At 35.9% G+C, this 26,477-nt stretch overlaps 1 protein-coding gene across 2 annotated transcripts in view; it reads right to left on the bottom strand.

The window, feature by feature from the left end:
• Window positions 1–26,477, bottom strand: part of FMN1 (formin 1) — a 205,441-nt gene that overhangs the window by 163,061 nt on the left and 15,903 nt on the right. The gene's annotated exons all lie outside the window — the stretch shown is intronic.

Here is a 26,477-nt window from a genome sequence, read left to right on the forward strand (position 1 = left end):
GAATGCATTTGTTACATGCATATATTTCAGAGGTGGCTGTGAAGCATAGAAATTAAGCTAAGGAAGCTCAAGTGACTGATTAGACGAAGTTTCTAACATAAGTTAAGCACTGCCCTAATGGATATTGTGCCCATTAGCCCATTACAGCAAAAGCATAAAAAGCAGAATCTTTCAATCAGAAGTGGTATTTTACACTTTACCTTGCTCCATTAACCTTAAAAAAAATATTGTCCTAGTTTTAGAACGTTACAAACATTTAGTTACAAACATGCAGTCATGAATGTAGTGGGAGAGGTAAGTGCAAAAGCTGACAGCCAACAGTATACTCCTGTGTCATGCACTCCAGTTACACAGCATTCTCCTTTGCAGCGCAGCGAATATTTCAGCTCCCCAAAACAATGACTCTTTTTCTGAATGATAGCCTCTAATTTACGAATGAGAAAAGCAATGAATTCCACGAGGCCAGTGTGTTCTCTGAAGTGTAATGTGTGACTTGGTGTAGAACATACACAGACCATCCTCTTACGTATGCAGTTCTAGAATCCTAGAACATTCTCACCTAGAAAATTCAGATCCCAACATAATTCAGAGCTGTCACATATGGTAATTAGCTTAACAATGCACAAAGAACTGTACTTACAATTTTGAAATTTATTTTTAATTTTTGGTATTTCCCCTAGTTTCAAAATGCCATGTTAAAAAGAAGCACGAGAATCATAATCTCTAAGCATGTTTGATTAAATTTAGGCTGATTTTCCAAGCTTCTGAAGGCTTATAGCTCCGAATAATTTAGACACTAATAATTATCAGTAAAATAATTACAAATAATTATCAGTAAGCATAGCAAGGTAAAATACTTGGTAAAATGGCCAACTATCCATAAAGCCATAATATTCCCCATGAAAAGTAAAGACCTTATGGAACAGAACCTTTCATGAAATAAAGTACCCTAAAACACTGAATATAGTTGTTGTACTTGAATTTCACTTCTTGCCAAAAGAGCTCAGACGTAGTCTACAAGGTGTACAGTTTCTGGGCTGGAGTCCAAAGGCAGTTCCATTTTATTATAAAATGCTACTGCTCATGAGGTACTGATTAACTAACCATTCTCAAGATTAGGAAATGATAATTATGTTTTCATAAAATATTTGAAGAAATTTCTCCGTGGTCTACTCAGAAGCAAGTGTAAGAATTCTGATTATACAGACATGTATAGCAAACAGTAATAGTTTATCGTAATGCTTTAATGAACCTTCACTAACATGCAAGCTGAATATGTGTATCCCAATTAGTTTATTCTTCAAATGTGTTTATTTGTTTTCCTAGCAGAACCTCTAAATTGCATTCCACTTACAAAAGGGAATATTACGGCATTTGAACAAACTAGTCATTCCTAGCTAGGGAAGCACCAGCACATTATAGAAGAGGGATTTTCAAGTTGAAGCTACTGTTCATCCTCATCCTTCCAGATGGCAAAAGACAGCATCTCTGCAAAAAGAGATACCTTAAGCTTTTACTTTTTACACATACCCTAAACTTTTTGAAATTATGCACTGCATAGAATATGAATTGTAATTGAATTTGTAAGTATTTGCAATGTTGTTTTAATAAAAATGTGCTTCTTGCTCTGAAGTGTCACATTATAGCTTTAACAGACTTTATGGCTTACTATTGACAAGAACAAGAGGCTCTGTTTCCTTCCATACCCATCAGTGCCCCCAGTTGCTCATTGGCTCTGGATCTCATCCGTGTCCATGCTGAGCTGATTTAACTTAACCCAGCAGATACTTAACTCAACAAAGAGGGACTCTCTGTGGGCCAAAGCAGGGTTGGAGCCAGGTGGTGGCCTGAGCAGGGGCTGAGAAGAGACTGAGGAGGGAGTACAGCTCTGGAGGGACTGGTGGAGGAAGCCAGGGGCAGTGGTGTAAGGAACAAGGAGCAGCATGAGAAAAGGAGCCACCATGGTCTGGCCCTGGTGTTGGGTCCAGCCCAACTCAGCAGGGGGACATGATGTTCAGTGCGAGGGCTGGAGACCAGAGAATGGGCAGGAGGTGTCCCCATGGAAGCAAAGCTGTTCCTCAAGTGTATGCTTTTTAGTTTGGTTGGTTTGTTTATATAATACATATATATACACACACACTATATATATATTATATATACACTATATATAATATATAATATATATATATATTATATAATATATATCTATAATATATATTATATATATATATATATATATTTGTCTTTCCATACCATAATCAGTTTGTTACAAAAGCTTGTTAATTTCAATAAATAAAATCTAATAACATTTTCCAGCTTAAAACTGTTTCTTTCCCACCACCATAAAGCCACCACAGTGCTTCTCTAAAGTTTAAGCCCAGCCAGGACTGAAGGAATACATTTATGTCCTATGCCTGCAAGTATTTGCTCATGAAAAGGGAATTCCTTGATTTCAAAGGGAATATTAACTGCAAATTCATAGTTCCTATGATTACACAGCTCAAGATGATTACACCCCTCAGCTGGGGTAAAGGAAAAAAGGGGGTCTGAAGAAACAGGACTCAGAGGAGTCATTTGTAATGAAAACACTGAGAAGCTTTATGTACTTCATATTTTTTTCCCTTCCACTCAGAAATGGACAGTGGATTGACTGATTACAGCAGCAGTTCAAACAAACTTCTATTTGAATACAAAAGTAAAATATTTTAAAGCGTTTTACTACAGCTCATCTAAATTACAGGTAAGTTAGACTCCACATATACTCCATATATTCAATGTTCAAAAACCTGTCAACTCTTCCATGTAGACAAGCATAGTCTAAAACTGCAACGACACAGGAAGATGAGCCCTGGTTAATCTAAAGCTCAAAGCCCACTCCTTAATAATCAAGGAGACTAAAGCTATGAATTCAGTATTTGATAACTGTAGTGCTTCACACATTAAATGAAACCAATACCCTGTGATTTGCTTCCATCACTTGAGCTGTCAAATGGCACAGGGATTCACCCTCTTTCACTAGCTTCCAGCTGAATGAAAGGTGGCAGCTGAATTTTGACCTCACCTTTATTATTCCATACAATTAGCTTAGTGGCCACTCTATGGCCACTCTATTTTACATTATTCTAGCTTCTGTAGAAAATACAAAGTTCCAGGTGATTGCAGAGAGGAAAAGAAAAAAAAAAAAGGTATCTGCACAGTATTTCTGAGTCAACTGAAGACTGTCTGTATCATGCTAGCAAACTATTGTGTCAGCTTTTAGCTTTTCTCCTGATTCCTATCACATAATAATGTTACATTTTTGTGGCTATCTACTGACTTTACATTGCAAAAACTTTGAGTCTTGTGGTGTCACCTATAAAATCATACCTGATTCCAAAAAACAAGAGCCAAGAGGAAATTTAGGCAATTTCTATAATTTCAGTGACTATTGTTGATTTATGTCTGTTTGCTACATCAATTTATAATGAATGCTTTCAAATGTCTGGGTGTTATGTACATTTTATCCATGTACATGCAGACAAGTGTATATATCCATTCAATCAGAGGTTTAATTAAGGAAATTTTGAAATGCATATGCTTATCCTTAAGCCACTTTAATCAATTTGACAACTTTTGTTGTTTTGCTTTGTACTTCAAAACAACAAAAACAAACACAAACTCTCCAGGAAAATCCAGTTGCTAACCAAACCATCTTCCAGGTTTCACAGCTGACATCACCAAGGTCATGCATTCCACAAGCACCCTATGTAGAAAGAACTGTTCCCAAATACAGATTTGCTGCCATCTATCGCTGCCAAGGGGGTGGAAGCCACAGCCTGCTCACAGCTGGGCTATCTGCTCTTTCCCCATTGCTACACCAGTCCTGGGATATCAAACCCAAACACGTGTAACACTGGCTCCTATGGTTTTCAGTGGCTCGAAATCCAGGAGATGACAACAAGGGTCTAGGGTACATACACTGTCTCTAAGAGGCAAATCATGAGACCGAGGCAAACCAGGACCAAGTCAGACACAAAATGTGTGTGTATCTATCTGTCTAAAAATCTGTATATAAATATGTGCATAGATATATTAAATGTAAATAATAATGCATATGCAATTCATTAAAATTATAGACTCATGTTTTATAATGAAATTAAAAGTATTTTTTCTACACTGACTACAGGTTGATTTTTAAAAATGAAAAGGAACCATATATTGCTGCTGCTTTTCTGTAAACTGATTTAATGTCACGGGGGTTAAATATTTCTTAATTCTTATCTTTTGAACTAAAACAAATAGATATATGGCAATTTTTATATAAAGATACATGGCTACAATATGTGGCTATTTTTTATTACCACAAATAATATCTTCTGCAAACTGAGAAATCTATAAAAAATATTTTTGCAACACTTGTTTTAGAACTTCACAGTTCTGTCTTTAAAAGATAACAAACCATTGCAGTATTTTTAACACATATTTTATCCGTTTGTTTTTGTTTTTCCTAAAATACTAAAATCGCAAAACAGTTATTTTTCAACAAAGATCCCATTAAGGGAAAAAAATAATATAACACAACCTAAGCTACTGCACATAATCCCTGGAGAGATATTAAGCAATACATAGAGAATAAACAGCTTGGAAGCTGAATAAAGAGTTGGAATAATTCAATCGTTCAGGAAAATAAGAATGAAATGTATAAAAAATGTTAGATGGGATAATTTACGTTGCTTAGGACCAGGATGGACTGTGAGATCATTTAAATAAGTTAAGCAAACTTACCAAAAGACCAAATTAAACTGAAAAATTTTTAAATGTACAGTTTTTTACATAGTTAAATCACTGACAAATCAGAAGCAGGGGCAGAACAAAGAAAAGCAAAATCATCAGCTGAGGATGCAAACAGCTGTAATTCTCACCTCAGGCACTTCCTATGAAGGAAGCACATCTGCCATTTTTAGTTCCAATTATAAAACATTCACGTGAGCTTTTGTCATTACAGTCCCTGTAGCAATTAAGAGCTCTGTGTAAAGCACTAAACCAAACTCTAAATTGGATTTCTTAAGCCTATTTCAGAAATTAAAGTTGCAGGTTAATTACAATACAGAAAGAAGCATTACAATTAGTTTTGGCAGCAATATAACTCAGCTTTTAAATAGAGTTTAAGTTCACTTTCAGAATTACATCTAATCAGGTTTTGGACAATGAACATTTCCCAGAACCAAGAAAAGCCTGCAAGCAATATTACCTAGGTCTCTGCAAAATGGCTTGCAAAGCTTTTGTCAGGTCTGCCTGAAGCCAGGAGGAGGATCTGTGGGTCCACAAATGTGTCTATTTTTCCCAAACATAATCATAATCATGGTGATACCATGGTCCCTCTAGAAAGCCATTCTTTACCTTCTCATCTGTCTTGTATAAAGAACTTCTTGGAGAAAACCAATCAGCTTTTCAAATATATATTTTTTTTTATTTGACAAAAGAAATCAGATGAGTCATAATATCCACACTCCATTGGAACATGGTTTGCTTAACCACAAAGCACTTAAATCTGAGACCAATCTTTACACTTTGTCTTTTCAGCTTTTGTTTCCCAACCGCTGCTCTATTCTATGTATGTCTTTTAATCACACTTCATTCCTTCTGGGTTGTTTTGTAAAATCACACAAGATAAAAACATAACAGTTAATCTTTTTGTATTATGATTCCTAGGTAAGATACAATTCTGTGTCTATTGTCTATTTGATTAAATTTTATAAACATTCCTATAAATTTGTGAAGCACAAATAAAGAAAGCCTTTAGTTATTTAGATGCTTTTCCCTGTTTACCTCTTGGAAGGACTGAAAAAATGGTAGAGGAAATAAAATGTAAGTCTTTGAGAACCAGTCTCAGAATGTCATCTTCTGTGGACCTTTAGGATTTTGGGGGGTCTTAAATTTCAGAAAGACAAGAAAATAACCAGTTAGACTTACTGGGTAAGTGGATCACATAATTGAAACAAGCTAAGTGGCCAAATTGCTTGTTTAAAGGTACCATTTCAACAGCAGAGCCGAACATTCTCAACACCATCACTAGATAGAACACTTACATGGGTAACTGAAGACAATGATTTTCCTATAGCTATCGGTATTTGCAAGGTCCTATATCAGCAAGTCACAGCATGTTAGACTATCTTTGGCAAACATCCTTGACCAAACAGATTATGCTTGACTGATGTTACTGAAAGCATGCTTTTTTCTCCATATTTTAAAAATATGGAAAGCCAAAATATGCAGACTCCATCCAATTTATTTTTTTTTCCCCATATACACCTCAGTTTTTATGACCTAACCCTCTTGCTTGATCTTTTCTCTTAACCAAGCACCAAGCAGTAAATCCTTCCTGACTGGGGGAGGGGGGGCTCATAATGCTCAGAAAGCTAGAAGCTGCTGGCGTAACAGTATCCAGAACCACCACCAATTTACTGCCATGGGCTGTGTTGTAATTCTCCCAGTTAGCAGTAAATGCAATGTAGTATTGCTAATAATGGAGAAAAATGTTTAGGTTGCTTCCAATCCATCCAATTATGCACAGAGAAATCTATTACTGGCAAAATTAAGGCCTACTTCTCTGGCTAACAAACAAAGATTAATGCATTGTTCTGAAGTTCCAATTGAAAGCGAGTTATCTTCCCACGGGAGAAAATAAATTGTACATAACCTTGACTTGAAACTCTTAACATTAAAACAAACTGCCAAAAAAATGAACACAAAGCCCTCTGGCCTAAAAAAAAAAAAAAAAAGTGTTTGTTTACAATATGTTCTGCTGTATTATTATTACAATAATGTATATACTTCGTATTACTTTTGTCCTCTATATTTATCCTAGACAAAAATAAATAAATAAATAAAAACTAATAAAGTAGAGTGTAAGTGAGAACACATCACTAGCTTTGTGCTTTGTATAAAGAACCAGTATAATTTGGATTAGAAAAAAATAAGAGTAATATCTAGGGCAGAAAGATGAGAGAATTGGATTTTGAGTTCCAATGCTGTGCAACCACCCACATGTGCTCCACAAAGCTAAGGAATACCAACTCCAGTGACACATACAGCATGCATTCACTAAATTCAGATAGTCCTATAAGCTATTGAGTAGTTTGATCCCATTCAGCATAGCATTTTAGCACATACTTAAATTTAACATGTTTTGTTACACTGAAGAAATAATGAGTAGGACCTGTATTGTTATTTCCCAGCCAAATGCTGCTTTCTTCCAGATTGCAGCAGGATGCTCTCCAAGCATAATTGGCATTATAAGCAAAGAAACAAAGATTTGGAAAAAAAATTAAAAAAAGCCAAAAGAGGACCTAACACAAGAAGCAGTTGGCCCTTCAATGCAAAGTCTGAATCTCTCGCTATTTCCAAAGTAGATTCTGGTGACTGCAGCCAAAAGTCCGCAGTCAATGCTCCAGCCAAGATCCTGAGCTGCAATGCCAGAAACTTTTAGCAAAGGCTCATTTGCTCATTTTTAATGCCAAAGAATTTCACTGCTCACAGTAACTTCTAGACTGGGAGAGTATCCAAAATAATATAGATGAATATCCAATCAATACATTAATTACACAACATTACCTAAATTCACGATTTATGGATATACAAAAAGTACATACTATACAAGGCTTTGAAATAACTTACAATTCACATATGCTTTTGATATTAAACATATGGTTAATATTTTTGTCTGGTTTTAAAGTAGATAATGATTATTTTCCAAAAACAGTTGATGACTGTTTCTTTCATTAACTGAAGTCACTTCTATCCAATCACAGTACATACCTTATTGATCATAGATTACACTCAAAGCGACTACCGAAGAAACAAAGCATTCCTAAGGCTGTAATTGATATCTACTGCTTGGAGAGCGTTTTGCTGTGTCTTTTTACAATTGCTTTTCTGATCTGCGGCCTTAACCAGTGAGCTAAAAGAACGTGGATGAAGAGACTAATGTTTAAATCCTTTATTCATTGTTTTGTTTCAGCCAGATTAGAGAATGCACACAGCAGTCTTGGAAAACAACTCCACCTGTGGCTAGTACAATAGGAAGAATAAGGCAGTATATAGAAAATTCAGGCAGTCGAAATTAATATCTTTCAGGCAGCAATCCAGGAATGGATGCTTTGAGAGTCCTTAACCACAACGTCAGCAGGTTAAGCAAACATAATAGGCTATTTAATGACACAAACTGTTTACATTACTTTTCTCATTTGTTATTTAGAATTTAGTATTTTTCCCCTACACACTAGCTTTTACTCTTCTGCTGCCTCTGATATGAATAAAGTCACTGCAGACAACATTAGGTTTGCATTACATAAGTTAAAAAGCATGATAAATACAGTAAGATTGATTTTAAATAACCTATATATATTTTTTAAAGCACTTCAAAATCTTGAAAACTGTCAAAATAAGAAAGGTGGAAGTCTAAGACTGATTAATCTATGTGCAGAGGTCACTTAGATCACTTTTACATTGCTAAAATCTTTATATAGAAACGTTTGGGCAAAATTGTTAAATTATTACTAAAAAAAAAAAAAAAAAAAAAGCCACACCATATAAAAGTACCAGAAGCAAAGATTAAAATAACAACCTGTATAGATAAACAGGGAAACCACTGAGAGCAACAAAACTAATTAACACTTAGCATGGTATTTATATCAAGGCCATGGTACAGATGATTCATCAGTGGAAAACTACACTCTGATAACAGGAGGAGGATGGCAAGGGGTTTACACCACATTGCATGTGCTGCTGCTTCTCCTCCTCTTGGCATAACGTTGGATGGCATGTGCCACTGCTTTTCCTGCTATCCAACAGGAGGGCACACTACAGCCCAAAAGATACTGAAAATCAAGAAACAAAGACAATGTGCAGCAACCTTGCACAAGATCCTTGACAGAAAAAAATATGAAAGATTTGTGGCAAAAGGATCATGCCATACTAATTATTAATCCTTAGGGATAAAAAAAAAAAAAAAAAAAAAAAAAAAAAAAAAAAAAAAACCACACACAAAAAACAACTTACTCTATATCCTCACTGCCCATGCTGGTTTAATATACACATTAAAGTGAGAGGGGCAAAATGCTGTGAATGGGCAGATTCAACTAAGACCTGTGAGTTCATTTTCTTCTATAAGGACTCACAAAGAATTTTGTTACATTGATTTTCTACATCGAACTGAAGGATGTCTGAGACAGTGGCATCAAAGCTGCAGTGCTAATAGTACAGCTATTCATTGCACCTTTGCATTCTGTTTGACAGACTCTGCATATATATACTACAGTACATAACTACAGTATATACATGTAGCTATACTAGTTCTGTCAAATTTATCTCTCTTCCTGATTCTGCACTATGCCACTCAGGCACACCAGCCAAAATGGACACTGACTGGACATTTCTGCACTGTTATATGGAGTCAGTCTGTCCTCTGGGAGTTAATTACCAGGCTGTTAACTCAAGAATGGTTATCTTTCTGTACTTCTAGTCTAGCTCATCTGTCATTTAAAAAGGATCTCAGCTTCTTGTAGACTGCCAGGGGCTGTGGTGGTGGGAAAAAACAGTACAGGCTGGAATGGAGCCCCTGTGGTTGTAGTATTTTGCAAAAAATGCTAAGAATAAGATTTAATGATATGCACAAATGATTTTTGTTTTTGAAGTCCTGTCACTTATTTGATGGAAAGCTAAATATATATTACTGACAAAACAAATGCCTTTCAGAAAAAAATATCTCCCTTCAAAAATTGTTTTAATGTAACAATATTTTTTTGTTGTAAAACAACATTTTTCTCCAACTTATTTTTTTCAGTTAGGTACGTTATTTCAACTGACATTTTAAAAACCTTAACACACAGGAAATATAAAATTTTATCAGAAAACTTTGATGAATTCATAAGAATTGAAAGCATAAGCGATAGGCAACCACAACTGCTCTAACTGTAGTCTATAGAAATACTTCATATTCAGAAAAGAACAAACCTCATTATCATCATCATACTACATTCAGGAGGGTGGACTAGATGATTTCTAGAGGTTCCTCCCAGCCTCTGCCATTCTAGGATTCCGTGCAACATAACACAGGTCGGATTCAGTTACTGACTACAAGAGCCAGTGAAGAATAATCCTTTTTTATTAGGGCAGGAGCTAGAACATTGTGTAAAGGCAGAAATGAGTCTTGAACAAACACTGAACAAAGCACTGAAACATGTCAAAATATCTGAGGTATACGGAGAGAAAGACTTGAGTGAAAAGAAGGCAGAAAGAAACGGAACAAGGAGAGTGTTTGAGGCAGCTAAGATGGCAGAGAGACAAAGGAGAGGAGCTATTAACTGGAGGAATAGGCAGAAAGTTGCCCAGGGTCAACTCATTAAGATGAGAGAAAGTGGGAGAGGGAGAGCTATAAGACAAAAGACAGTAAAAGGTGGTGGATTTAGGAGAAGCAACAGACTGTGAAAGGATTCCAATTAAGAAGATTTTAGTGCACTTTAGTGCTTTAAGACGACTTTAGTGTACTCTTAAGTACCACAAGCAGCACTCAAAAGATTTTCTTGGCAAAGTATGTAATCAAAAAGCTTAAACAGCTGCACTTATCTAGGACAGCAGGCTGCTTAGGATATAAAGAATAAAAAATAATCCTGATACTAAGAATTTGCATGTCAAGACATTTAACTATCTGAGTGCTGAATGTGTGCAAGTGGAAAGACATTGACATTGGACAGGTCACTTATCACTCATTGTAAGTTGAAATGTAAGAAATCCCTAAGCAAATAAACTGTGTTCAACTCTATTAAAAAACAAAACAAAACATTTCTGCAACTGTAGAACCACACGGTTCAGCATCTGTCCTGAACTGTCTCATGAATCTGTCCTAGATGGAACCAAGCAAGTTTCCAACCTGTTCTTACCTGCACATGTTTGTACTGTAATATTGGACCTTACCTAGAATCAAGTCTCAAGTTCAATGTAGCTGAAACACGATCAGCTAGCCAGGTCTGAGAGAGATATCATCTGTTCATTAGAATGAAGGAAAACTTTAGAAAACAGTCATAAAGTACTTCTAATCTATGTGGTAAGAAAAGGTATACACAGTTCCTTAAGAATAAGTATTGCTTCTTAGCAAGGGAAAGTTTTTGATTCTATATATTGACTGATAATAGGAAGTCCAATATAATACAAATTAGAGGTTGTAAAACATCTAGTAGGATGAACTACACTGTCTCAGCATTTCCCTTTCTTTCCCTCTTGGGGTCAGTCATAAAGCCATAAAATGAAATAACTACAAGGAATTAAATTTTTCCCCAAAATTATCTGCCCAGCAGTATTTGTTTTATTTATTTTATCACTAGCAGCATTTTTGGAAACTGACTGCCTTCCTTAGAAGCAGAATTATTTTCAGATTAAAGACGTTCCTAAAGCATTCCTAAACAGCACCAGATCACTGCAGTAATACAAAGGATAACATCAGCGTAAGCAGTGTCATCAAGAAATACAATAGTTTTTTTAAATATAGGAGAAAAAGAAAGAAAAAGAACATAAGAATAGCAACACTGAGTCAAATTAAAGGTCTAACTAGCTAAATATACTACATCCAACAGAGACCTAAACCTAAGCAAGTGTTTAAGAACGTCACATGCCCAGCAATACTTCCTCCATGTTCTCTCCTGTCCTCCCACCATGTACAGCTTGGAAACCTTTTCAGTAACCCTCAGAAGACTTTGGTTCCGAGGCCCCCCACACTAACCTGGATGCTGGTTTCTGCAGCATCCTTTGGCAAAGCATTCCACACCACCACACACTACATGCATAGCTGCATTCTACATGAAGGACTACATCCTTTTGTTTCTTCTCAACTTGGCTCCTAGAAACATTCTTCAGTGCACATCAGTTACGGTGCTGAAGGGGAAGTGAAAAAGCCATTCCTGAACAGCCTCTCCAGCCACTCACTTTGTATTTATTTCCTTGAATTTCAAATGCCCTTTTACTGCCCAGTAAGTGCTTTCTGCATTCATCATGGCATTTCTTCCTAAATAGCACGATATGATCCGCACTGACTAGATCAGTGTCCCTGCTCCTCAGGCAGACTGTGTCAGATCAGGTTATACACCCTCCAACACATCAGCACTGATTTCATAGTTAGTGATGATGACTGATGAGGACTGGATGAACTGTTGGGGCAATGCAGAAGAGGGGAGTGAAAGGAAAACAGTACAGCAGAGGTTTCAGAAACCATTAGGGAACATTGACTAGTGTCACTGCTCCAGAATAACCACCTCTAACGCTCATTTCCTTTGTATTAGAGCAAGATTCAGTAAAGGACTAGGTAGCTATAGCAATCTGCTAAACAGTCTTAAAGTACAGATCAGAAACAATGCAGAAAAGGTCTAGAATTTACATCCATAGTTACCACCTGAATTTCTTCTTTTAATAGTCTGTATTTATTTGTATTTTTAACAAGAAACTTCTAAAATGAGATACAACATTGGTCAGTCTCACAGAATCACAGAATTGTAGGAGCTGGAAGGGACCTCCAGAGATCATCAGGTCCAACCCTTCTGCCAAAGCAGATTCCCTACAGCAGATTGCACAGGTAGTCTCAACTCTGACACATCTGCACACTGGAATTAGTCAAGTTGGGGGATAGCTTTTTTTGTTGTTTTAAGTGCTTTTATGGAAATACTTTTTTTTCAGACATAGCGTTTGGCTGACTGTGTAACATCTGCAAGATATTACATGCATGTTTAATAACACTTGCACCTTTGAGTAATTGTATAAACCAGCAGAAGGAATGACAAATTTCTCAGCTTTACCAAGTCACTCACAAACCCAAAGGCCATTATCATGAAACAAGAAAAAACACTCTTCATTATGTAACCTAGCCCTTTCTATTGGCCTCAGTCAAATCTGGCAGAGCAAAAGAAAGCCTTAGACATCTAAGCACCTAACAAGTAGTCTGCTTAATTCACTTGAAAGTATTTGTCATTCATTTCATTTTTTCAGCAGTTTCATGCAGTTATATTACATTACTGAGGAAAAAATTAAGCTGTGTTCCTTTGAAAATTCGAGGTCTAATTAAAAGGGGGTTCATTAGCCAAATGGATTTTTGTCACATGAAATTTTTCACTGGCATGCTCATGGGCCAGATACAAATACCAGCCATTACTACAATCCAGCAGCCTCAAGGCTGCCAGTATTACATTTCCTTTAAAAATAAAATTACAACTTAGCAATTGCTGGCCATCTAGTATGTAATTTTGTTTTGGAAAACATTCCTGTCTAAGTTGATCATAAGCACACGCTTGTTCTCAGTCTTGCTTCAAGTTAAGTGTGTGTTCAACACTGTGCTTGAAAAGGATATTTTCCTCTTTTAAGGCCCAGTGACTAACATATGCCATACCACTATGTGAGAGCGCGACAGCAAAATGCTGTTGGTCATATTTCTGATTCATACAAAAGGTATACTTTATACTTTAAAATTCTTTCATCTGCAACTGTAGATGCCAAAAGAACCAAATAAGAGACAAACTTCCTTTTATTTGTGTTACTCATAGTCCTGTTGTAACAGCAAACCTATTATGCAAATTTTGCATGTTGGCCAAAGACCTCTAGAGTCTGTCCTCTTAAGCCCTATATTTGTTTCACCAAGAAGTACAATTAGTCTCATCTCATCAAACTTCCTTTTAGGACTTAAATAAATAACTTAAAAGGATGCTATTTCACTGGACTGAGGACTGTATAATCATTTTCCAGAAAATCTCAACTTAATTTATGGTTAAAAGTCAGATGAAGTACCTTACTACACTGACACAGAAAAATAACAAGATTACAGTTAATTAGAAATGCAACATGAAAATAAAGGTAGTTCCCAGAAAAAAGAATGCAGAATTAAGCATAGTTCAAGTTTTAGAACAAAGGCTATCACAGACCAAATTACACGATGAGATTCTAGACAAAAATTCATATATTTTCTAAATTTTTTTTTCCTGAATAACCCTAATTTGGATTAATTTGACTGATGAATTTTAACATTTTTCATCATAAAAAGCTGTCACATCATTTACATTAGAATTTAGTGGGATTCAATTGCCTAAAAAAGAAGAAAAGTAATAGGAATAAAGTAGAAGTTTTGAAGGGGTTGTGGAAATGTTGTAAGGATGACTGACGAGTCAGAAAGAGAAACAGTACACCAAACATCTGCTTCATGAACACATCACCAAAAGGATGGGTGGAAATATTTCCATGGTCATTCAAAGCCATGATTGTTCAAATGTAAAGTATCATTAAATGTTGTTCTTAGCAGTGAAAACAGTGAAAGCAGACCTGAATTCCAAGGAACTTTTCATTCATTCCACTGGAACACCCAGCCGTCAGCCTAATTTGCACATTTAACATCAATTTCATGAGAGTTACACCTAAGAGAATTCACCTCTCTGATGACAGAGCTGCAACTTACTTTACTAAGTTAATTGAACCTGCTTTTATCCCTGTCTCACTGACCATCCACATTATTAATGCCTCAAGCCCAGTGTATCTTTGTTTATAGTCTGAAATCCCCTTTAAGCCTAGAGTCACACCTAACCCGTAAGATGAAAAGCCTAAATTCCTTCCTCTGTGCAGCAATGGTGGAATCAAGTCACTGGGGTGTGAGATGTGTAACGCCAGCCCTGCCACCACAGATGTACGGGGTCTGGGCACACATCTCAGCAACTGCAACTACACAAGAATTGTTCAAGCTCCAGAAGCCCTTCAAACAGCATGAGTATCCAGCCAGCAACTCTCAAACTGGAAAAGCAGCAGGTTGCTAGCGTGGACCAGACATGCAATCCAAACACATCCTATGTGACCGTTCTAATATAAAGCATCCACAATTACTCTAACTGAAATAAGATTAAGTAGAGGGGGGAAAAAAGTTGGATTTGAAAGTAAATGTGTGGTCAGAAATACCACAGAAGACAACAACAACAACAAAAAATAAATTTAATAAAAGACATCTGCATGATGAAAAACATTTCCTTTTGGAAGTGTTACAGAAGAAAGTAATCACACTGGATTTAACTATCGCAAAGCTAGTTCTTTAAGAAAAGAGATCTCTTGCAAAGTCCTATGTCACACTGGAAATTTCAGCTAGCTTTAGATTATAGTCTATTTTCTGCTAACCTTTGAAAGAAACCTTTCAGAAACCTATAAACCCTAAGCTCTTACTGGTCACCAAAAACTGATGAGAACAGAAACGAACCTTTGCAGAGACTGTAGGATGAAATAGTATAAATGTTATCCAGTCACCTTCATGAAAATAACTGGACAAACATTCAGTGCCTGATGAGAAGAAAAATATGGTTCTTTGGGCTAATTAGGATTGGCCTATTTTGCTAATCAGTAGACAAGAGAAAAAATCCTTGGATGGTTCAAGGCTGTCAAGCTAAGCAAAAAAGTTGGGAATTTTTTTCCCAATGACTTGGAAAAACAGAAGAAAAATACTGAAATTAAAAACTGCCTTATAAACTAGGTGACATCAGTAGAAGATTCTTGAAACAAGTAAAAAGCGGAAGAAGTATGTGCTAATACTTTTCTTCTGAGCTTTGGATGACAAACAATTTTTTTTGTGTGTGTGTTTTTTTCCTCCCCTAATTAAATATAATTTGCATAAGCAAGTTCAAAAGTAGAGTACAAATGAATCATAAGAATGAAAGGTGCAAGCCTTTCTTGGCAGTTCATATGGTGGTACTTACCTTACCCATAATATCTAAAACTGCAGTAAACTAGTACAAAAATTACTTGTTCAATATCCCATGAAAACAGCATATAAGAGAAAATTAGAGTACAAAAGCATTGTCAATAAATGCTTAGGTCTTCTGCAAGACGATTCTGCCTGTGTAAGAAGATGTATTAAAAATGAAAAAATGTCATCTATTAAATTATTGGGGATTTATTTATCGCCTAGAAAATAATTTTCAGAAAGTTGCTATCTGGCTGATAAAAAAAAAAAAAAGAAAGAAAGAAAAAAAAAGTGGGGTTTGTTTGTATGTTTGTTCAAAATAAAAGCTGACATTTTCCAAAAAGAATAAAAAAACTCACTGGTATATATTAATATATCAAATATATCTCAAGTTTGAATTGTAAAATCTATTTAAAATACAAGGGTAAGGCCTGCAGCTGCGGAGCCCAGGCCTGACAGGGCCCGCTTGTCACACTGCCCATCTGTGTGGTGCGCGTGGTAGCCACAGGATGGGGAGGACGCCATTTTAGGCCATGCGCTACTTCTTCCTCAATAATGACTGAGTTTGTATGCTCATAGAAGTCCTAGCTTCTTATTGGCCACACTCCTATATACAACAGCTGTTATTTTCACTTCTGTTTCTGTCACCAAAACAAGAGCAAGAGACAATATACTACACTTTGTACACCCAGTAAAAATTGTTTTATCTTACAAACGTTCAGTGGCTTTGTTGAGGTAAGAGAATCCAGTTTACAGGGATAACAATCAGGAAGCTTTTTCTACACATAAGGTAGATGTACTAAGACAGAAAATGCTAAAAAGTTATAAATTAGGAACTCGGAATGCCTTTATCAAGGTTTTTTGTTTCTTTGTGTTTTTTTTTTTTTTTTGGTACATAAAGTTTTTCCACCTTCATTTTTCCAACATACTGAAGAGAAATGAGAGCCATCATAGCCACACATTTGCCAAAACACTCACTCAAAACACTTGGCAATGCTCATAATCTTTGCAGTTTTAAGTGAACCCAGTTAGTATAAATAGATTGTGTACCGATGACAAAGAAACACTTAGAGATAACTCAGTGTACTTAAAACACAAAGATGTCACATATGCTTTTCATTGCAATATCAAATGTTATATATATATATATGTATATATATATATATGTATGTGTATATATGTATTATATATATGTATATACATACATATATATATATACATACACACACACATATATATATATAAAAGGCAAAAAATATGACACTTCTCTTTTTTAACACTTCCATCAAAATCTTTATTGCCCAGGAAACTCCAGGAGGCAGTATATAGTGAACATCACCCAGTTGAGAAATTGTGAAGTATTTCTCTTTCCTTCCTTGTGCACCTCTATTTCTGGTAAAGAGCAATTTCACTCAGTCTTTGAAATACCTCCGGTAGAATGCATCCAACAAGACTTGCCTTTTCTCTGACCTATCCTCACAAGAAATATAACATTCAATCCTGAGGAGACATTTGACTATGCTCTGGAAAAACCTAAACACTTTCAGGGAGTAAGAGGCTGCCATTATCTAAATTCAAGGGTAGTCATAATCTAATCCCAAAGAAAAATTCCCCTGCCACAAATAATTAAATACATCATTAATCCACTAGGAGCAGTATTTTAATAGTATGGCCAAGATAAAGCTTTAGGTGCTTCTAAATAATATTCACTACTTATTTAAGTGTGTTATTTTAGATTTAATGTCACCTCTAAATTATACTATTCAAAATTATTTACTGATAATGATAAACCACATGCACAGAAATTGCATCTTTATTCATTTTCATTACTTATATTTTTGAGCACATTTTTAGAAGGGAATATAGAGGGCTTTTTCCCACCATTTTTACAAGTTTGATTTGGTTCAACATCATTTCTTCAGAAACAAAATACCAAAGAGCAGCTATAACAGCTTTTTAATATTCCTGTTACATTATTAATTTATACTTACACAGGTAAATACTTGAATTTGATCTCAGCTTATATATAATCCTGACCCATCAAGAATGTCAGCAGAACCATTTCTATTTACTTGTTTTAAATTGACAACAGAATACATACAGATTTAACAAATTACAACTACAGATTTAATAAATTAAAACTTCTAATTATTTCAGTATTTTACTTCAAGACATTCTTTTTACACTGGTGAAAAAATCCCATTTCATTACAGTAAGCCTCTTAAATTAAATGCACAAACTGTAAACCAGTGTGAATGCTTTGGCCTTTTCTCCCACCCATGAAAAAGAAAATTGTTAATCTGTGACCAGCATCAAACATTAAGCTGTCTCTGTTTTTTCATTCCAATTTAATTCACTTGGTTTCCCCTCACTGATTGTCTTTGACTAGAGAGTCACATGTTACAGAGGGAGATGAAAATACAACTATTGCTTAAGCGTGTCATGCTGGGAAGTCATTCAAGTAAAACAGGAACTATTTGTTCACAGCATCTACTGAAAGTCAGTCTTCAGAGGATCTTTTTAACTCAGACTTTGTCCGAACTACCACTCCACATTCATTTCAAACTGTTATAAATCTATAATTTTAATGCAGCATTGGCTAACATTGTTTACAGTAATATAAAAAAGATTTTGGCTTCACTGGGAAGAAGTATTAACGATCTCTTATCATTACAATGTGTTGTAAGACTCAGAAGATAAAATGATGTCCTTTAAAGAAATTAAGATGCAGTCAAACTACAAGTAAGTACACTGAACATAATAGCAAAATAAACATCTATGAAAGAGCTATATACCTACTGTAGTTTTAGTTGGAACCTATTAGAGCAGTTGGCAGGATCACATATCTAGAAGGAAGAGGAGACTTAACCTGAATATTTTAGTTTTAGACTGCAACTGTCTACCGAAGGCACAACAGAAGTCCAAATCAAAGAGAGCATCTATCTTACAGACCTAAGTGGCAGTCGGGAGTTATCATGTTATGCACTATGATACAGGAAGGCAATATCTGGAATGGTCTCAGAAATAACTACCTCTCAGCCATACTGAGATTTCAGGTAGCATAATTCTGTAAAATATTAGAAACATGTCAAGGCTTTAGACTGGGCAAAAAGAAACAAGTTTGGAATAGAAATTGGTATTAGTGACAACACTGAGAAGGTAACTGGATTTTGCAGAGATGATAATCCAGAGGAAAAACAGAACTCATGACTCTTTCCTCCTAGGTGTGTACACTTATACTGGTTCTATTAAGGCCAAGGTTGGATTCCAAACTTTTGAATATCACTATCATAATTAATCTTTGAAATTTGTCATATTTTGTTTAGAAAAACTGAGATGAAACTCAAGTTTGGAAAACCATGAAAAATCATCAACTGAGTAATTGCTGAATAGGGCAGGGAAACTGGTAACAAATGACACGGAGAAGACCGAGTTACTCAATGCCTTCTTCACCTTAGCCTTTACCAGTAAAACCTGCTTTCAGAAATCACAGGCCTCTGATACCAGAGGGGAATTCTGGAGCAAGACTTACCCTTGATGGAGGAGGACCTGGTTAAGGAGCATTTAAACAAACTAGATGTACTTAAGTCCATGGGACCAAACAGGTTGCACCCACAACCTGCGGGTTTCTGCAGGAGCAATCTGTTGTCACTGTGAGGCCACTCTTTATTATCTTTAAATGGTCATGGCAACTGTTAGAGGTTTCTGAGGACTGGAAGAGAGCAAATATCACTCCTATCTTCAAGAAGGAAGACCCAAGAAACTACAGGTCAGTCATTCTCACCTGAGTCCCTGGGAATATGATGCAGAAAATCCTCCTGGGAAACATTTTCAAACAGGTGAAGGACAAGAACATGATGGGGAGTACTAGCATGGATTTACAAAGGAGAAATCATGCTTGGGCAATTTCAACTTCTACAATGAGGTTACTACCTTGGTGGATGAGGTGAGAACAGCGGCTGTTGTTTACCCTTACTTTAATAAAGCCTTTGACTCTGTCTCCTGTAACATCATCACAGAGAAGATGACAAAATATGGGTTAGATAAATGGACAGGATTAAAAACTGGCTGAATGACCAGGCCCAGAGGTTTGTGATCAGTGGGAGTTGTGATCAGTAGTTCCTGTTGGGAGGAAAAAATATACAGGACAAAATACTGGAACCATTACTGTTCAGCGTTTTCATTGACCCTGATAACTGGATAGTGCACACCCTCAACACACCCTCAGCAAGTTTGCAAATAATAGAACATTTGGAGGAGTGGCTGATACACCAGCGGGTTCTAATGCCACTCTGAGGGATATCAACAGGCTTGAGAAATGGGCTGACAGGAACTTCATGCAGCTCAACCAAGGGAAGTACAAAGTCCTGCACCTACAGAGGAACAACCCCAGCACTGGCATATGCTAGGTGCCAAGCTGTCCAGAAAGCAGTTTTGCAGAGAAAAACTTCAAGGTCCTGGTGGACAGCAAGTTGAACACGAGTGCCAGTTTAACAAGAATGCCAGCAATGCACCTGTGTGACAAAAAAAAATATCCTAGGCTGCATTATTAGGATTATTGCCAACAGGCTGAGGAAGGCGATCCTTCTTCCTCTACTCATCACTAGTGAGACTGCATCTGGAGTAACATGTCCAGTTCTGGGCTTCCCAGTACTAGAGACATGAACATATTGGAGAAAGTGCAATGAAGGGCTAGGATGATGACTGGAGCATCTCATAAGAGGAGATACTTACAGAGCTGGAGCTCTTTAGCGTGGGGAAGAGAGGGCTCTGAGGAGGGATTCTTTTCAATGTGTACAAATATCTGATAGGAGGGAACAAAGAAGAGGAAGTCGGGCTCTTTTCAGTGGTGTCCAGTGAAAAGTGGCAACAAGCATACATTAAAAAGTATGTAATGACATGTGAAGATCAGGAAACATTTCTTTACTGGGAGGTTGACTGAGCATTCACACAGGTTGTCCAGAGAGATTGTGGAGTCCCCCTCCTTGGAAATATTTGAAACTTAGTTGGACACAGTCCTGGGCAACCTGCTCTGGGTGAACTTGATTGAGCAGGGGACTAGATCAGATGAAGAGGTCTCTCAACCTAAACAATCCTGAGTTTCTGTGATAAATTCTCTTTTCTCATTTCATGTAATTCTGTTTTTACCCAAGTGTTTTAGTTCTTTAACTCCTTTATTGAATCTTCAAAGTACATAGACTGAATAAGCTGTTCTCTGTGAAGCAACACACTCAAATGTATATTACTTTCATGTGAATTACCTGTGAGAAACTATGCGTCATGTTTCCATGTGATCTATATGCAAACTTACCTCATGAAGTGCATACTAGTTAAGAACAGAATGCTACAGTGCTTTTAAAATGCTAATTAGCAATTCTCTGAACCACTTCAATTACAGAAGATATTTATAAACCCTTCCCTTCCTTATAAAAGGAACATCAAAAACAATATAATATCACCTGTCTCCTGCTATAAGAGCCTTCAAACATAGTTCTGTTTATATGAAAATTCATTTTCAAAAACCATGGTTCAGGAACACATCACAAGGTGTTGTTAACTTCTCTTGCTGACTTTGTCCATCCCTTTTCATCTTAAAGAGTCAAAGATTTAGGTTAGGAAAAGACACAATAAAATTCAAATAGTAACTCTATATTCATTATTTTTTCTACCTTCATTACATATCTAGGACAAAACATTGCCTGCATCCCATTTTTCAATTGCAAATCTTTTCACATTAGTGCTGGAGACAGATTTTTATATATATATATATATATGTCATATATATATGTATTTATATATATATATATGTCATATGACATACATATATATATGACATATATATATGTCTGGTGGTTAATTCTAATACAGGCAATCAAATCCAAACGCTAAGGCTTATACAAGTGATACTACAGCCTGCTACCTTAATGCTGGAAATTATTTAAATAGACTATATAACTGCTATATTTGAAGAATCAGAGTATTGTAGTTCACATGGAAGTAAGCTGTGCTTACATTGCAAACACAAATAAACCCAGAAATACGTTACTGGAAGTTGGAAGTCATAACGAGTAGGACAGCTTTCAAAGCAAGATTATGAAAACTGTTCCTCCAGCCACCAGCATGTGAAGTACCATGATAAAAATAGTTTTGTGCTTTTTATTCCCTTAAAAACACTTGCAGACTGACATACAAGGATTCTGATCTTAGACCAATTTAAGGATAATACTTACTCAAGGATTTATCCATATTACAGTAAACAGCCTTTTATAAGTTGAAGCACTTTTATTATACTTTAAGACTGTAAAATGGATCTCCTGAAGGTAACCATTAACAGTTGGCATGTTTTCAAACAGCAGTGCATAACTTTTGACAACCACACAAAATTGCCAGAGTGCTCATTGTCAATTTTGTCCACAGAAACCTCTCATCTAATGGAAATCAAACTGCTGCCATAAAATTCCCATTGGCAGTAACAAGCAAACATAACATTCTCCATCTAATCATTAGCAGGGATAGATGCAGATACTGTTGTGTCTGGAATATATTACCAGGAGCTCTTGGGTATATATTTGAGAAATCTGAAGAATTATATTTAGCAATCTCTTCCAGAGCATAAGCAGCCCTCCATACATCACAACAAGCATGGTAACTTTACATCCACTGAAATACACTCTAATGGTTACAGGTCTTTTCACACATGTTCCCTCAAAAATTAATCCTCTCAACTCTAACCTGCTGTGCTACACTTACTTCATGATACTCCATTCCCGTTCTCCATTCTAGCCAAGGCCAGGCTCCCTACCCTCTCTATGTGAGCTCCCCTTTCTCTATTGCCTAACCTCTCTCTTTTCATCCCAAATTAAATAGACCTACCATATCCACCTAAAAGCTTCATCATCCAGTTTCATTCACCATTCCTAACAACTTCTGTTTTAGCCATTTCCACAGTGTTGCAATGCAACTGAGGTACTGGAGCATTAGCTTTGGTTTTCATCAGATTGCTAGTGAACTGTTCAGCTCACTAAACCAGCAAAAGCTGTTCACCTCTCTCCTTGTGGCTTAGTTTTCAATTTGCTTAGTGATCTGACTCTAAATACCAAGATAAACACTAGAGTTGTTCCAATGGGGCCATGGATAGTAAGAAAGGATGCCTCTGCTGGGAGAAGGGAAGATAACACAGGGAGAATGTCCTGTCCCTTTCAGTGGCACAGGCTCAGACATTTTCGGTTTCTCTATAGTGCTACTAACTTTTCGTTTCTGTGTTTGTCAGATATACTTCTCTCTCACAACTCCTAAGTATCAGAAGGAGTACATTTTCACTGTCTGGGGCACTGAGGTGACACCATTAATCTAATTTCTTCTCCTTCTTTCTTTCACCATTCCTCTTAACCAGTTCTTCATTCTTTTTAAACACCACCACTAACGTACACAAAAGAAAGCATGGCAAATGACCCACCTCAGGCTCTTTTGCTGATTCAAAGTGTGGTGATCATCCTGGAGTAATGGGATGTCGTGGCTGAATTGCCCAAAGTTGTAGAGGCTATGTCATAACCAGAGATTTTTAAGTTTCCTGCTCTGAATCAAATTACTAAAAACACCAGTAATCTTCCTCTCCCTTCAGTTAATACTTAGTAAGACAACATATTGGTAGCATTCTCTATTAATTAAATAAAGCAACACTGAAATTTTTCTCCCTATCTTTTTCTGTCAGTGCAAATATTAACTTGAGAAAGAAGCACAGTCAGAAAGTGAAAGCTTTCAAAACATCTTTCCTTGAGACAGGTATTCAGATACATTGAGGACATTTATTTCTTGAAACTCTTAATTTATTCCAAAGCTTTTATTTAGGATTTTGGTAATTCAAATGGAATTACTAAATGCAAATATAGGAACATTAATTCATAGCCCCGCTTACAGAGAAAATTGCTAAATAATTATCACTGAAATACAAATTCTTCCCTGGTAACTATTAATCTGCTAAGATAAAAACTGTGGCCTGTTCCCATGGCCAGCAGTTGCACTTCAACAGGAAGGTCCAGAAATCTGTATTTTCAAGTGAATTACTGATAGAACTGTGTAATGAAATGAGGACATTTTTTGCCATGAATATTTGCTGTAAAGAAACTGAACTTGCAGAAAAAGTGAAAGCAGATAAAGGCACTCCGCCTTAGCTAAATGTTACAGTTCTAGATAATTGGAGAATATTCTTGCAGTCAGAGTGAAGAACTGTGATTTAAAACAAAAATTCTCACAAAAGAGAATTAAAAAAATATGGGTAGAGTTTTATGAGTCCAATTTGTCATTTACAATGCAAAACACCTTGAGGTTTTGCACTTAAAATAATGTTTTAATAAATTCCTCAAATTATCCAAATACGCAGGTAATGAAAGGTTCCAAATGCTTTGCAGTATTAAGTGCTGCAGACTGAGAGTAATAAAGCTTTGGAGGAGACTTTCATAAGACCAACATTTTTGACATGAAATAAAACCTTCAACCAAACTGACTGATAGTCAGCTGAACATCTCCATGACTCTTAGATTCATTGTAGATACTTACACAATTTAATACAGACAAGATGCAAGAGAAACCATTTCACAACAGTACCCCATTAAAGACAAATCTGAACAATAGTCTTGGATTTTGATCTTCAGACATGGGAGGAGTCTGATAAGGATCAAACCAGGACTGCAGATTTACAGCTGTAAATCTTAGTACCACTTATGTTGCCTAAACTTGGTGATGCTTCATTTGCCCTACTGTACTACAGACAATTATTTATTTCTTATGCTTACAGGAAAGGGGTACAACCAATGCTCTGTAAGAATGATTTAATCTCCAGTTCAGAACAAAATGGAAATTTATATTATCTCAGATCCAGAGACATATATACAGTCTTCTATATGGTAGTAAAGTAGGAAGCTCTTCCCTAAAGTTACAGATTTTCTGACACAGAGGTAATAATGATGGCACTCAATCATACATGAAAATGAAACAAAATGGAATAGTATTACATCTCTCAGAAAGTTGCACTCATATTTTATATCTGTACTAATGTTGCAAGATAATTGTAATCAAGAACTAAGGACTTGTTTTGTCTGCACTTTGTTCTCTTCACTAAGACGTTTCTGCTTAGTAGCTTGGATTTTCAGCCAACAGATGCTATTTTTATGGATGTTTTATTTTTCTTATGGAGCGCAGCACAATAGTTCCCCATCTGAGGATCCTAAATTATAAAGTAGTTAAAAATACTATATATTTTTTTAATTTAATTTAATTTATTTTAATAAAAATATTATTCTAAAGGGGTGATATTTTCTGCTGGTTTCATGAGGTAAACCAGCTCACCAAAACTTATGATCAGTACCAGAAGTAACAAGAGGGACAGGACAATAGGAACCAAGGAAGAAAGGGAAGAACAAGAGCATAACACTTTTTTTTTTTTTTTTCCCCAGCAGTAAGTGTTTACATTAGCTTTGTCAACTCATCTAACAGCACTCTAAATTTATACATAGTCTTGAGTGCAACTACAATTACAGAGCAACTTATAGAAGCAGCACACATAAACACAAGTCTCATAGGCAGCATTCAACACCCTTTGACTAAGGTAATGGCTTCACATTCCTACACACCTCCCCTTCTTCTTGTGCCATGTCTTCCTCCCTGTTTTAGACTGTAGCACCCTGTAACTCATCTTGCACCCTCTCTGGAAGGCACTTATTAAGACAGCCAGTGAAGCAATTTAGGTAACTAAAACAACAAAAGATTAACCCACAAAAAGAGAGAAAGAGAAAAGAGAGGTTTTTTTTTCCATTTTTGTGAACCGGGAGAAAGTGATCTGATTTTCCTTGAAAAGTTTTAAGGTTGCAGATTAGGACCTCTTTCTCTTTTATAGGGAAATGATATCCCCTTGCATTGTTACCCCTTCCTAAAACACATACAGACCAGCCTAAGCCACACCCAGACCACTGTGGAATTAGGTCCTCTGGCTTTCTTATTACTCAAGGAAAGAAAAAAAAAAAAAAAAAAAAAAAAAAAAAAAAAAAAGAAAGAAAGAAAGAAAGAAAGGATATAAACGTCAAAGTTCTAGCTAATAAAGCTAGCTGTATAGTATGTCATTCATGCATTTTTATATTCACAGTATATGTTTAAAAAACACCAATACACTTTACTCCAGTGCTTTTTTTTAACATGACTCTTGCATGCAGTCCTTTTAAAAGCAAGCATTTTGTTGGTGGAGAATTTACATCAATCTCTTGTAGCTAAATGGTCACAACACCAGTCCTATACTTAAGGCAATGTAAATTAGCTTGCTCATACAACATTCTGTAAGTAAAGCCAAACAAACGAAAAAGAATGCTTTGGACAATAAAAGTTATGACAGCATTTTGACAGATTAAAACACAGGAAAAACAGGACCTTTTTATATAGAAAAAAAATCTATTTAAGGTATTATCTTAGCTATTATGTTAGGATATATTTCTTAGTAAGTTGAAAAATTATACATAGTTACTGAAAAAATAAATAATAAAGTTTAACATGCTTCCTCTCTGTGTATCTATTTAACTTTGGTTAAATCATAATAAGTGATTTGGTAACAACAACATTGAACATAATCTGACAAAAAAAAAAATGCATCTGAAAGCAAATCCTACGTACCTATAACTTTTGTTTAAAAATTCAACAGCTTTTCACTCATTCTTTAAGCAGTGAAACATAGTTTGAAAGGAAACATGGTTTATTATTAAAGGCT

Source organism: Aythya ferina (assembly GCF_964211825.1).
Source record: "Aythya ferina genome assembly, chromosome: 5".
In the NCBI taxonomy this organism is placed as follows: Eukaryota; Metazoa; Chordata; class Aves; order Anseriformes; family Anatidae; genus Aythya; species Aythya ferina.